The 13,279-nt window shown below is 37.1% G+C and overlaps 1 protein-coding gene across 1 annotated transcript in view; it reads left to right on the forward strand.

Annotated features, from left to right (window-relative positions):
* The window catches only part of CDK14 (cyclin dependent kinase 14), a 727,523-nt gene that overhangs the window by 59,826 nt on the left and 654,418 nt on the right, over window positions 1–13,279 (forward strand). Inside the window, exon 3 of the mRNA XM_041727412.1 lies at window positions 7,899–7,959. The gene's annotated coding sequence lies outside the window, so the exon portion shown is untranslated. The remainder of the gene's footprint in view (window positions 1–7,898; window positions 7,960–13,279) is intronic.

The following is a 13,279-nucleotide window of genomic DNA, read 5'->3' on the forward strand; positions in this document are numbered from 1 at the left end:
AAGGGATGTAGAATAACTTTTCCTATTTTTCACATGATTATCTGAACACCAATGAGCAGAAGGAGAGGGGCATGAGGCACAGCTGATTGACAGCTCCACAAACCCTACATGTAACAGAGGAGATCTCCCCAGAGGAAGGAGTGCTATAGATAAGGAGAATGGGAACAAGTATTGAAGAGAGACAGAGAAAAAGGGAAAGAGAGACAGAGAAACCCTATCTACTGAAGTTGTTATGACTACTCTGTGAAATAATGTCTCAGGGTTAGTCTTCTAAACATAGAGCCTGAGAAAGGGATTCAGGTACATGTGATTTCTTGAATGATTGCTCTTTAGCAAAATTCAATGGGATAAGGGACTTGGGGCAAGAAAAAGACAATAGCCAAGAAAAAATGTGACCTCAGCTGAAGTCTACACTTGGCCTGACAAAAAGTGACATAGTAGAGTTGTCCCTCCCTTAAGGCAAGGATGCCCACTGATTGGAACCCCATGTTCCAGTTACTGGCAGAGGGGGATGTAACCTCATGGGCAATAAGGTCCCCATCTACCAAGTACGATTCAAGGAGAAGGGCAGTTTGAATCATTGGCAACAACACCCATTGCATCTGTGGGCCTGATAAAGAGGATCTGGTGGGCAGGCCACCAACAGCATTTACTACAAATAATAATAATAATAATAATAATAATAATAATAATAATAATAAAAATAATGATAAGCTGTTATTTATTGACACTTATGGAACTAGTACTAAACACTTATTGGGGCTGTCTGTGGTTATTATATTTGGATGTTGCTTGTATTTTTTTTCTTTCCAAATATAGTGTTTTTGGTGCAGTGAAGAAAGGGCTTGCAAAAAAATGTGTTTTCCATATTTCGGGTGTCAGTTCAGTTCTATATTTTGGCTAAACTGTAAAGGTGAGTTGTTGTTATTTGAATTTTTATGTACTTATATTTTTCAGTTAACTTGTAAATCCTGTATTTCACTATATTTGGAGGATTGTAAATTATTATATTTGGTTTATTAAAAATCTAAAAAAAAAATCTGCTCATTGGTATTTCCCTGGATGCACGCTGATACTGGTTGTTTCTGGCCAGTTTTGGTTCAGGCTAGATCAACATTCATTCTGATTGGTGAGTACCTTACCATACCAGTTATTGAGTACTTTAAATTTCAGCTCTAACACACACTCTAATGTATGATAATCATCACCCAGTGAAACAAGGTTTGTGTTTTATGTTTTAGGTACTCCCGGAGTTTATTATACATTAGTCCTGGGCTGAGGATATATTGAGCCCAATAACATTACTATAACTTGCATTTCCTCAACTAATATTCTGTGCTGACACTTACCATTCAGAACAGTGACTCCCTAGGACTGGATAAATTTTAATCATCTTTAGATCTATAATGTTGTGTTTTTAGTATGTTATAAAGTGCTTACCAAAGCAGGGAAATGGACTAGAATCTTCTAAGGAGTTTTCAAAAAAGGTGAAACAAAAAGCTTTTCAGGTGAGCCCTAGCTAGATGAGAAAACCCAATCTAGAATTTCTGTCTCTTCGTTGAAGTGAAAAAACATGAATTTTGCCCTTAAGTCCTTGTTTTTTAGGTACTATCAGGTATATTTAAATCATAATTTATTGTAGCAAAGAGCTTATAAACAATTAACAGTTCATATATTCAGTATGAATGGAAAGTTCGGTTTCCATTTCACATTCTGCCCTTGTAGCTTCATTTTACACATGTACACTAGGGCGAGATGGGCGGAGGGAGGAATTTCCAAAGGCTAGAAATCTGCTCTCCAAGCATTTGTTGTCTCTTTGATAAGGAGTTCCTGAACTCAAATAACAAACCTCTCCTGCTATCTGCATACATCTTTACAGAAGCAGCAATGTAAGGGGCTGCTGTTTTCTTGAGATACTGCCTTGGAATGAGTTTAAAGAGAAAATAAAGGAAAAAAAAATAAATCAGTGGTCTAATAATTTACCAATCTGGAGAGTAGCTCAGATTCTTTTCTAATGTTAGTGATTGTTGTATTAATGGTAGTTTTATTGGAGTATGTGATGAGGTATGTTATACCATTTTTCCATTACCTGTTAATTTGTTTTTAAAAATCAAACTGCATGATACTAAAAAGATAAAACATACAAGAAATTATTGCTCTTCTATTAACTTAAAAATATATTTCTTTTCATGCATTTCAGTTGACATGTTTGGATTCCTGATGCTTCTACTCGTCATAATATTAATTGCCGTACTCATTTGGTATTGCTGCATCTATCACTGTTACCTGCAGGAGTATGTTCATTTTCTCCTTAGTAAGAATGCACTTGGGGATAATACCACTGAAGAGAATACTTAGCTAGTTACTGGGACATGTTTTACCTTTTTTATGTAATAAAAATCACATATCTATATGACAAGGGAAAAAGAGTTTAGAATGTAACAGAAGATTATAGAATGAAAAGGAAAGTTTAACTTGCCCACGCCCTACCTCTGACACCTCCTCCCCATACTAATCCCTCTAGTATGATTCTAATGTAGTTCTACTCTTGGTTACTTTGTATATTTGAACAACATGGTTATGGCTCCTTCTCACGATTTACTAACTTCAGATGTTATCTCCTGACTCCCCAGCATGAACACTGAAAATTTATCTTGCACTATCTATTTTCTTCTCTTGTTATTTTGCTCTTCATGAGTATTATCATTTTGTTATTTTTAGATTTTAACTATGGTTTTCATTCTTAGCTCTTAAGATACCTAATATTTCTTCTGTTGCTTATTGTTTCAACTTGATTGACTTGGTCACTGGGTGTAATCTGTTTAGTGCTCTGTCTCTATATACATCAATTCTTCTCCCATTATTTAAATAAGAAAATGTGGAACCAGGCAGCCCTGTTGGCACAGTGGTTTAGTGATGCTTGCAGCCTGGGGTATGATCCTGGAGACCCGGGATCGAGTCCCATGTCGGGCTCCGTGCATAGAGCCTGCTTCTCCCTCTGCCTGTGTCTCTGCCTCTCTGTGTGTGTGTGTCTCTCATGAATAAATAAATAAAATCTTAAAAAAAAAAAAAGAAAGAAAATGTGGAACCCTATACTTCTATCCTCTCCTCCCTCTATCTCTTAAACTCTGTAAGCTTTCTCAGTCATTTGACCTTATCAAGTATATAATGTTTAAATTCTATTCTGGGGATCCCTGGGTGGCGCAGCGGTTTAGTGCCTGCCTTTGGCCCAGGGTGCGATCCTGGAGACCCAGGATCGAATCCCACGTCGGGCTCCCGGTGCATGGAGCCTGCTTCTCCCTCTGCCTATGTCTCTGCCTCTCTCTCTCTGTGTGTGACTATCATAAATAAATAAAAAATAAAAAAAATTTAAAAAAATAAAAATAAATTCTATTCTGTAACTATATCTTGATATCTTGAAGTGCTTACTCTATAGTTTGAGTCTAAATTTTTAAAAATAAAAATAATTTTAAAATATCATGATCATATAAATATTGTTCAGTAAAGACCAAGCTGAAAATAGGAAATGTAATTCAATGTCATAAGTTGTATTACTTGAAAGAGAATCATCTAGTGTCTGATCAAATAGATTCTCTTTTCTTACTTTACATTTCTCAAAATCATGCTACATTTCATCTTGTTTCATCTTTATTTTTTTTTAAGATTTTATTTACTTATTCATAAGACACAGAGAGGGAGAAAGAGAGAGAGGCAGAGATACAGGCAGAGGGAGAAGCAGGTTCCATGTAGGGAGCCTGACGTGGGACTTGATCCTGGGTCTCCAGAATCAGGCCCTGGACTGAAGGCGGCACTAAACCACCCGGGCTGCCCTTGTTTCATCTTTAATTGTGACTTTCTTACAGAATTTTTACATTTTCTATGGTTTTAAATTACCTTCATTATTTCCTGTCAAGGACAGACATGTATATTTATTCCCATCACTGTAATCATTCATCTTAGTATTCAGAATATTCTCATTTTTATCTTATAGACACTTCTAAAAGTCTTCTGAGTTTTTATTCTAATTTATAAAAATTAGTTTCTTTTCAGTGCTCTACTGAGCTAAAAGAATTGTTTATATCCTGTATCTTCTTTTTAGAATTCTTTATTTTCCTTTTACTGGAGTGTGTTCTCGAGCAACTTTTCCAAAAGGAGTTCACAGAAAATACAGAAGAGATGTAAAGTGTTTCCATAGTCCATACATGTTGACGAATGTGTTTATCTCCATTTTCCTTTAGCCCAGTATGGTATTATTTTCTTTCCTTATATTGTACACCTTTTCCAAGAAAGGTATAAGGTAGGTGCACACCAATAGGCTCATCTGTAAGGAAAAATATGCCAATAAAAAGATAAAGATTAGCCACATGTTTTGTTTGTTTACATGAGACCTCTACTTTATCTAGGACTTCATATTTTTGGGATTTGAGACTTTATATCTTTTCCTCATTAACAAGTAAGAATAAAAGAAAAGATTAGACCAAAGATAATTTCTTTACCCCTAGAACAAAAATATGTCCAGAAGGAAGAACCAATAGGGTATATTTCATGTGTGGTAAGAAGCTGTGGCAAATACATTGTTCTTTTCTTTTTTTATATTTTCTTCCCAGGATTCTGGCATCTTTAAAGTGTCATCCCTTTTATGTATAGTGCTAAGTGGCAAATTATGCCCACAAGAGAGTAGGGACTTGACCAAATATACATCACTAAATTTCTTTTGTATGCAGTTTTGAAGGAATATGGTCTAACAATTATACTCAGTTCTGGTTAGCTCTGCTATTTACCCACCATCTCTTCTTTTTCAATTTCTTTTAGAGATCTTCTAGATCTTGTTAATTCAATGAACACTGTATTCTGTTAGAGAAATTGGTCTTACTAAGGACTTATTACACTTCATAATCCAAAAATCCTGATTGCATTCTAGAAACATCCATCTTTCATTTTATTTATTTATTTTTTCCATCTTTCATTTTAAAAATACCTTTGAATGACTGACTAATGGAGCATCCAAATATTGATTACTACATTTGATTTAATATTCATGTCATTCAGTAGATATGATTTAAAAGTTAAAGCACTTTTAAAAGTTCCAAATAGGGGCACCTGAGTGGCTCAGTAGTTGAGCATCTGCCTTTGGCTCAGGTCATGATTCCAGGGTCCTTGGATCTAATCCCGCATCCCACAGGGAGCCTGCTTCTCCCTCTGCCTGTGTCTCTGCCTCTCTCTGTGTCTCTCAGGAATAAATAAAATCTTAAAATAATTAAAAAATAAAAGTTCCAAATGTTAGAGAATATAAATGTTTAACTGCTACTGTACATGGTGCCTCCTTGACTCTAATCTATTTCAGCAAATATTTATTGAGCATTTATTATGTGCTAGGCAATGTTGTTTTCACTAAAAACGATCCCATCCTCACCTTCATGGAGCTTATATCCTACTAAGGGTACACAGACAATTAAACAAGTAATTGCTAATTCTATAGCTCACTTATTGATCCATTTTCATTGATATTCCACTTGTGTTTTTCTTAATCAAACATTAAAATTATCCTGGTAGATAACTAAAAGGAGAATTTAATAAAGTAATAGTTATAAAAAATTGCATAAATGCAGTCTAATGAAATACAGTTGACCTTTGAACAACATAGGTTTGAATTGTGTAAGCATACTTTTATGCAGAGTTTTTCAATCAATGCAGTACCATACTGTAAATGTATTTTTCTCTTTCTTAGATTTTCTTAATAATATTTTCTTTAGCTCACTGTATTGTTAGAGTAAAGTATATAATACATATAACAAGCATAATATGTGTTAATCAACTATTTATGTTATCAGTAAGGCTTCTGGTCAATAGTAGGCTATTAGTAGTTAAGTTATAGGAGAGTCAAAAGTTACACACGAAATTTTCAACCATGTGGTTGGCACCTCTAACTCCCATGCTGTTTAAGGGTCAACTGTAATTTCAATTATAACCTTAACTATTCTGAACATAAACCTCATTAATTCTAAGTTCACCATCATTTTGAACACAGAGCTCAAGTCTGTATTGCTGGAAGACCACACTCAATTTTTGTTCACCGTGGGACTGCTGTTGGCAAGTGTTTTTCTTTCCTTGATGGGATGTCCCAGACTCTTAGTAACCCACAGATGAAAGTTTTGCCCTTACTTTTCTCCAGGCATCAAAATTAAAGTATGAGTAGGAAACATGATAGTAGTTTTCTTCGTTCTAATTTCTGACACATTTTTATAACCTCAATAGTTAGTCTAGGATGGGTAAAATCACAATGTTGATAGAGAAGAGGTAAAAATTTCCAACCCAAATTGAATATTAATAGCTTTCCCAGTTCCTCCAACTCCTACTCCACAAAAGCAGTTAAACAGAAGATGACCTTCACCTTGAGGAATTAATTTACTTTATCTTACCTAGTTGACTGACCCTCTGTCTACTCTGCTCAACTTGATTATTTAAATTTTCCCTTACTTAAAAAAAATCCAAATCTTGGCTTCCTTCAGCTCATCATGCATAGCTCTTGGGCAGGTCCTCCCACTCCCCTGCTACCTAGGCCTGGATCTTAGAACCCCAACTGAAGTCAGAGCTGTATACCCTCTCCACCTCCTTTTACCTGGATAATTGGACCATAAAATTTTAGATCAGAATATGACTAAGTAAAGTGCTTTGTAATAAATATTCTACTGCTTATTATGCATTAATAATAACTTTAGAGAGGCATCCAGGTTATTTTGCTGCTCTGACCTTCTAGGACATAATACTAAATCTGAACAAGAAGCAGGGTAAACCTAGTGGGGGTAGGGATGACCTGTCAAGCACATACACATTCCATTGCCAACTCCCAGATCTTATGTAGAAATTGTTTTGGTGGTAACACAATCCTGAGCTGTTCCACAAAGCTATTTGAGTTGGGGAGCTGAAGTGCAGGGTGATTGCTGTTTCCTGGGGTTGAAATCTAACCAGAGGACTACAGAGAATAGCTCTGTGTTTCAGTTTTTCTCCCTCCATTTAAAACTGATTCACAGAAAACTGTGGGGAGAAATGCTTTGAAAGGAGCACAAGGTTGGGTATTTATTTATTTTGGTAGAAACAGTTATCTATTCACAGATTGAGAATAATTAGTTATACTAGATTCTTTGTAGGGAATACAATGTAATCAAATTCACAAGGCAGGATTATTTTCCACCCAAGTGAATAAACTGCAAACCCTGGGGGAATGCTTGTATTAAAGGGTTGAATAAAGGAGACAGGATTCTTCAAAAGGAATTGAAGATGGAAAAATGGGAAGACAGTAGTGTCAGAGAGATCAAAAGAGGAGGGCCTGAATAAGGAATGAGAGAGATTCATGGGTGTCCTTTGGATTTACAAATTGGGGAGTTACTGGTAACCTATTTGCATGTGGTAGTCTAATGAGCATTTATTTGAGACATAGAAGGGTTCTGATTTGTGGAATTGGAAAATAAGGAATCTGAAAAACATACACTGTGTTATTTGACCATGATGCTCCTCACCCACAGTTATTTTCCAGGGGTAGTAGTAATATCCCCCATCTTGGTCCTTGGTCTATACTTCTCTAGCAAGTGAATTCAGAGGATGATTTGCTGGGATTACGGATTAATTGAGCATCCACAGGTGTTCTGTCACTGGAGACTAGTCTGTGGTCACCACCAAATATTTGACCCTTTCCTTTTGGTTAAATTCATACCCAGGTTGGTAGGACCCTAAGTCTCTTGGAGCCCTAAATGTTAAAATCACAGTAATATTAAAATCTCAGAATAGGGTTCATATTGTTATTTACAAATATTTTGTGTTTAGCATTTTAAGTTAGGTAAGTCATCGTTGACTTTTCAGAAAGACTTTGAAAGGGTAAATTGATTATCTTTTTTTCATAGGATATGATGAATAGATAACTGAAAAAGCTCTTCCAGAGAGAAAAAGAGGGCTTCTTCAATGGTAGGATTCCCAGTTTTATTGCATGAATTGTCTGCATGCCTTTTCCCTCCTCCTATTAAGCAACTTTTAAGAAATGTAATCAGAATTATTAAGAAAGTGAATGGAAATCAAATCTGTAAAATGCAAGGTATTTTCAATGCTTGAAACATGTAATAGAAGGCAGCAGAAAAAGGAGATATAACAGCTCCTCAGTCAGGCTGCCCTGATTGAAATCTGGGTTTTGTTGACTAAGTATGTCATATTGGATGACTAACTTAATCTATCTATGCATTAGTTTACTCATTTGTTAATATTAGCTAATAATAGTGACTAAATCATTGGGTAGCTCTGAGGACAAAATGAGATTTTACAGGTAAAATTATTAGAACTTTCCCTGACATTGTTACTGCTGTTACCACCAATGTTACTAGAGTAGTAACAGAATCTTGGCACTTATAACTCAATATGTAAAGGTCCAGTGTTAGGACCCTCTTAACATCTCCAGCATGTTGGATTATGAAGAGTTTGGGACTGTCACGTGAATGGAAACAGTTACTAATTTGGCTTGGTGTGTGTGTGTGTGTGTGTGTGTGTGTGTGTGTGTTATGCAAAGAAGTTAATGAATTTACAATGATTTCCTCTTGATTTTCTTTCAACTTGGTTTCCACCCCCCTACCTATCCCTCCCTGCCCCTCTCCTTCCGTCTCTTGCCTTTCTTCCTTTCTTCTTTCTTTCTTTTCTTTCTCCTTCCTTCCCTCCCTCCCTTCCCTCCTTCCTTCCTTCCTTCCTTCCTTCCTTCCTTCCTTCCTTCCAGAAGCAGACTCATAAAAGAGGAACTTGATGATAATAAGATTGTTTTAAAATGTTTTATGTCTTCTCGTGTTGTTGTCTAACTTTTGTATGTAAGCATTTCACTTTGAATCAAATGCTATTGCAGGGGAAAATTTTTTGCAGAAAAGCTTTCACTATACAGTTGACCCTATTATGATCATATAAAGACTTTTTAAGTGCATAATGTAGAAAACATGATTTTTAATGCTTTGTGTTTAGATATTCTGCTAAAAAATAAAACAGTGAAACATTTTAAAAATTAGACCTGATATTCTAGTCCAAAACCTCTGTATGGCAACACCTTAAAATCTTAGAACAAGGCATTAAAACATACTAGCACAAATTGTTGAACTACTTACAGATTCTTTTTCATATCTAATTAGAAACTTAAAGGAAAGATAGTGAATTCTATTGAGAGAAAAGGAATTGACCAGGCTCGTTAGATCACAGGACAATGAGGAGACAGACATAAAGACTGGAACTAAGGAAGCTTTCATTTGGGTGATGAGAAGGAGATGAGAAAGCATTGGAAGAAAGCAGCTGTCTAAAAATGGGTTCCCTGGTAAATAGGCTCTGAGGCAGAGATTGGCCTGCAGGACTTTATTGGGGGAACACTTGTAGGAATAACACCTGTAAGAGAGAGGTAAATGGACTTGGGCAGGGGAACAGTTGAATTGTCATATGGTCACTATAGAAGCCTGGGACAATCTTATTGAACTCTGGAACCTGGATGGCCTCCCTAATTGAGGCAAAGGAACCCAAACCCCTACATCAACCATCATTAGATGTGGGATGCTCTCCAAAAGAAGGCTTAACATTGAGTGAGGCAACTCCCTTTATTTATTTATTTTTAAGATTTTATTTATTTATTCATGAGAGACACACACAGAGAGAGAGGCAGAGGGAGAAGGAGGCTCCATGCAGGGAACCCAATGTGGGACTTGATTCGGGTCTCCAGGATCAGGCCCTGGGCTGAAGGCTGCGCTAAACTGCTGAGCCACCTGGGCTGCCCTAGGCAACTCCCTTTAAGAGAGCCTGGCAATTGGAAGAATGAATGCCTTCTGAAAGGGAGGTCTGGGCAGTGCACCATAGCATCTACCACAGCAGTTGTCATTGATTTGGGGGGATACTAAGAATAATGATGCTGGGAAGACAGAATTTTGAAATATTCTACTGCTCATTAAGGGCAGAATCCTCCTTTACCACTTTAATGATTTCTTTACAACCTAAGTAAATAGTTACACTTCTTTTAATTCTATCTTTCCATTGTTATTGAACTGATGATGATGATGATGATATGGATTTGACCTAATGTAGAAGTTGGATCAATGTGACCAGCTTTATTTTCAGGTTAAATAAATTTTGGAGTGGATTTGGTTGTGATAGTAACTGAGAAGAGAAAGATATGTAAACTGATGATGGTAGATTTGCTAGAAAAAGAAGGTAATTGAGAAATGGGATGTCTCAGAGAAGTAGAAACAAGCAGATCTAAAGGGACAGAGAGTAGGGGAGTAGATTGTGGCTGGAGAGTGTAATTTCCTTCTAGAACACTGTGAGATGCAACAGTTAGATCACAGAATAGCAAATACTTTCTATAAAAGGCCAGATAGTAAATATTTTAGGCTTTGGGGCCTTATCATCTACTCAACTTTGCTATCATTGTGCAAAATCAGCCATAGACAATGCATAAACAAATTTACATGACTATATGACTATGTCCCAATAAGATTTTATTTACAAAGACATTCAGAGGGACAGATTTGGTCTATGATTCATCATTTGTGGACCTCTGGTATAGATGACAAAAAAAGACCATGGAATGGCTAACTAATGTTTGACTTGTTACACTGATTTGTGACAATTGTTTTTTTAAAGATTTTATTTATTTTTTCATGAGACACACACACACACACACACACACACACACACATACACACAGAGGCAGAGACACAGGCAGAAGAGAAGCAGGCCCCACACAGGAAGCCCAATGTGGGACCTGATCCCAGGACCCCAGGATCATGCCCTGAGCCAAAGGCAGGCACTAAACCGCTGAGCCACCCAGGGAGCCCCAATTTTTTTTTAAGAGAGAGAGAGAGTGTTGCGTACTAGTGGGGAGGAGAAGGAGAGAAAATCTTTAGCAGGCTCCATGCTTAGCGTGGAGCCCGACAGGGGGGCTCCATCTCATGACCCCGAGACCATGACCTGAGCCCAAATCAAGAGTCAGACACTTAACTGACTGAGCCACCCTGGCACCACTGTGACAATTTCTGTTAAAGATATCAAATAAAATAGCCAAAGGAAGATACAAAGAGAAAGCTAGAATAAAGTAGCCACATGTAAAACAAAAAAAAAGAAAAAAAAAAAGTAGCCACATGTAACTCATAATCCCACCACTTCTGTCACATGGTTGATTATGCACAGCCTTTCACTTCATGATTTCCTAAATTCTTCATGCTTCAGATTTATATGCTTGCTTTGGAAATAATCAGTTTTTGAGATAGAAGCAATGATTAATCCAACCAACATGTGCCATCCTGATAAATCCAAATGGGTTTTGACAAAGACAAACACATCATAAGAAGTAGCTAATCTCATGATAAGAAATGTAGCAGCAACCCAAAGGAATAGATTAGACTTCTGGAATACACTTGTGATAGGGAAGGGATCTTTCCACTTAATTTGTGTGATTTTTGACAAATCTTTTACCCTTCTATACTTTATTATGCAGCTATCTGAAAAAACACATTTGGTACTTTTCCAGAGTTTTGAAATCTATGTGACACATTTTAAACTTATTTGAAAAGGATTTCAGTGCCTTTTTGGAATAAGGCAGTATTTTTCACATCTAAGGTACCACCTGGCCAAATCCACAAACAGGGATGTTATTAAGGAAAGACTTCGTTGGACTGTAGGAGAGAAGAGATGATCCTAACAATCACAGTTGTACAGCCAATAGAGATTTGCTTCAGAATTTCATTTGGGTGCCCAAGTAATTAAAAAGAGAGAATCAGGTGAAGTCTTTGTCTCTTAGCTGTCTTTTGGGAAACATACACTGTTGAACTACATATTAGTCGTAGGAGAGCCTAATGAGCAAATTGTAACTGATAATCAAGGAGAAAGACTTAACCTGTGTTTCCTTCTGGTTGAAGAGAGCGACAGTTAAAAGGCTGAGGGTGAGTGGCAGAATGACAATAGCTTTGTTAACCTGACTGTAGATTAGATGATCATTGCCTGAAATGCCAGTGTCTGGTTGGCTGTAAGAAAATGCCTTTTTCTCCTTTCGCTCACCAGTTTTTCTCCCTCCATTTAAATGGTAATTACACATTTATAATGCATTGCAAGTATGTCTAGTTTTACTCAGAATCCTCTAGGAGCTCTAGAAACTAGTATTTTTATAATGGAGGGATACTCTTTTGGAGGTATTTCTTTGCTTGGGAAGATTTTGTTATTAATTTCCAACGTTCACCTGCATTTTTCCCCCTCAAAACCAATAGGCTTTTCCCCATCAAATAGTGAGCATTGGGCAGCCCGGGTGGCTCAGTGGTTTAGTGCCGCCTTCAGCCCAGGGCCTGATCCTGGACACCCGGGATCTAGTCCCACATCAGGCTCTCTGCATGGAACCGGCTTTTCCCTCTGCCTCTCTCTCTGTTTGTGTCTCTCATGAATAAATAAATGAAATCTTAAAAAAAAAATAGTGAGCATTGGCAAAATTGAATAATGACATTCAAGTCATGTGATATTAAATAATATCTGCATTTTAAGTATTTTTTAGTCATCTTGGTAATTATTGCATGCATGTTAATTTGGTATTGAGTATTGTTTTTTTATAAGTAAGTCAGGCAATTTCTCGTAAAATCACCATCCTCTAATATTTCCTTTTCAAAATTATGTTCTTGTATTCCTTTAAGATCTAATGGTTGATTCTGATCCTGCATCTTTCCTTTTCCCTCTCTTCTCTTTATGCATGGCATTTAGTTCAGATTCACTTTAGTATTTATATCAGTACCTACTTATTTCTTTAGATATATTTTATGTTGACCTTCCAAGCTGAATGCAATAGAAGTACCAGGCAAAACATAATGATCTGGTGAAATTAATTAAGACAAGTACTGGGGGGATCCCTGGGTGGCGCAGCGGTTTGGCGCCTGCCTTTGGCCCAGGGCACGATCCTGGAGACCCGGGATCGAATCCCACGTCGGGCTCCCTGCAGGGAGCCTGCTTCTCCCTCTGCCTGTGTCTCTGCCTCTCTCTCTGTGTGTGACTATCATAAATAAATAAAAATTAAAAAAAAAAAAGACAAGTACTGGGGATCCCCGGGTGGCTCAGCGGTTTAGCGCCTGCCTTTGGCCCGGGGCGTGGTCCTGGAGTCCCGGAATCAATCCCACTTTGGGCTCCCTGCGTGGAGCCTGCTTCTCCCTCTGTCTGTGTCTCTGCCTCTCTCTGTGTGTCTCTTATGAATAAATAAAATCTTAAAAAAAAAGACAAGTACTAAATATAGATCCCTCAACAG

The sequence above is a fragment of the Vulpes lagopus genome, chromosome 13 (genome assembly GCF_018345385.1).
Source record: "Vulpes lagopus strain Blue_001 chromosome 13, ASM1834538v1, whole genome shotgun sequence".
Taxonomy (NCBI): domain Eukaryota; kingdom Metazoa; phylum Chordata; class Mammalia; order Carnivora; family Canidae; genus Vulpes; species Vulpes lagopus.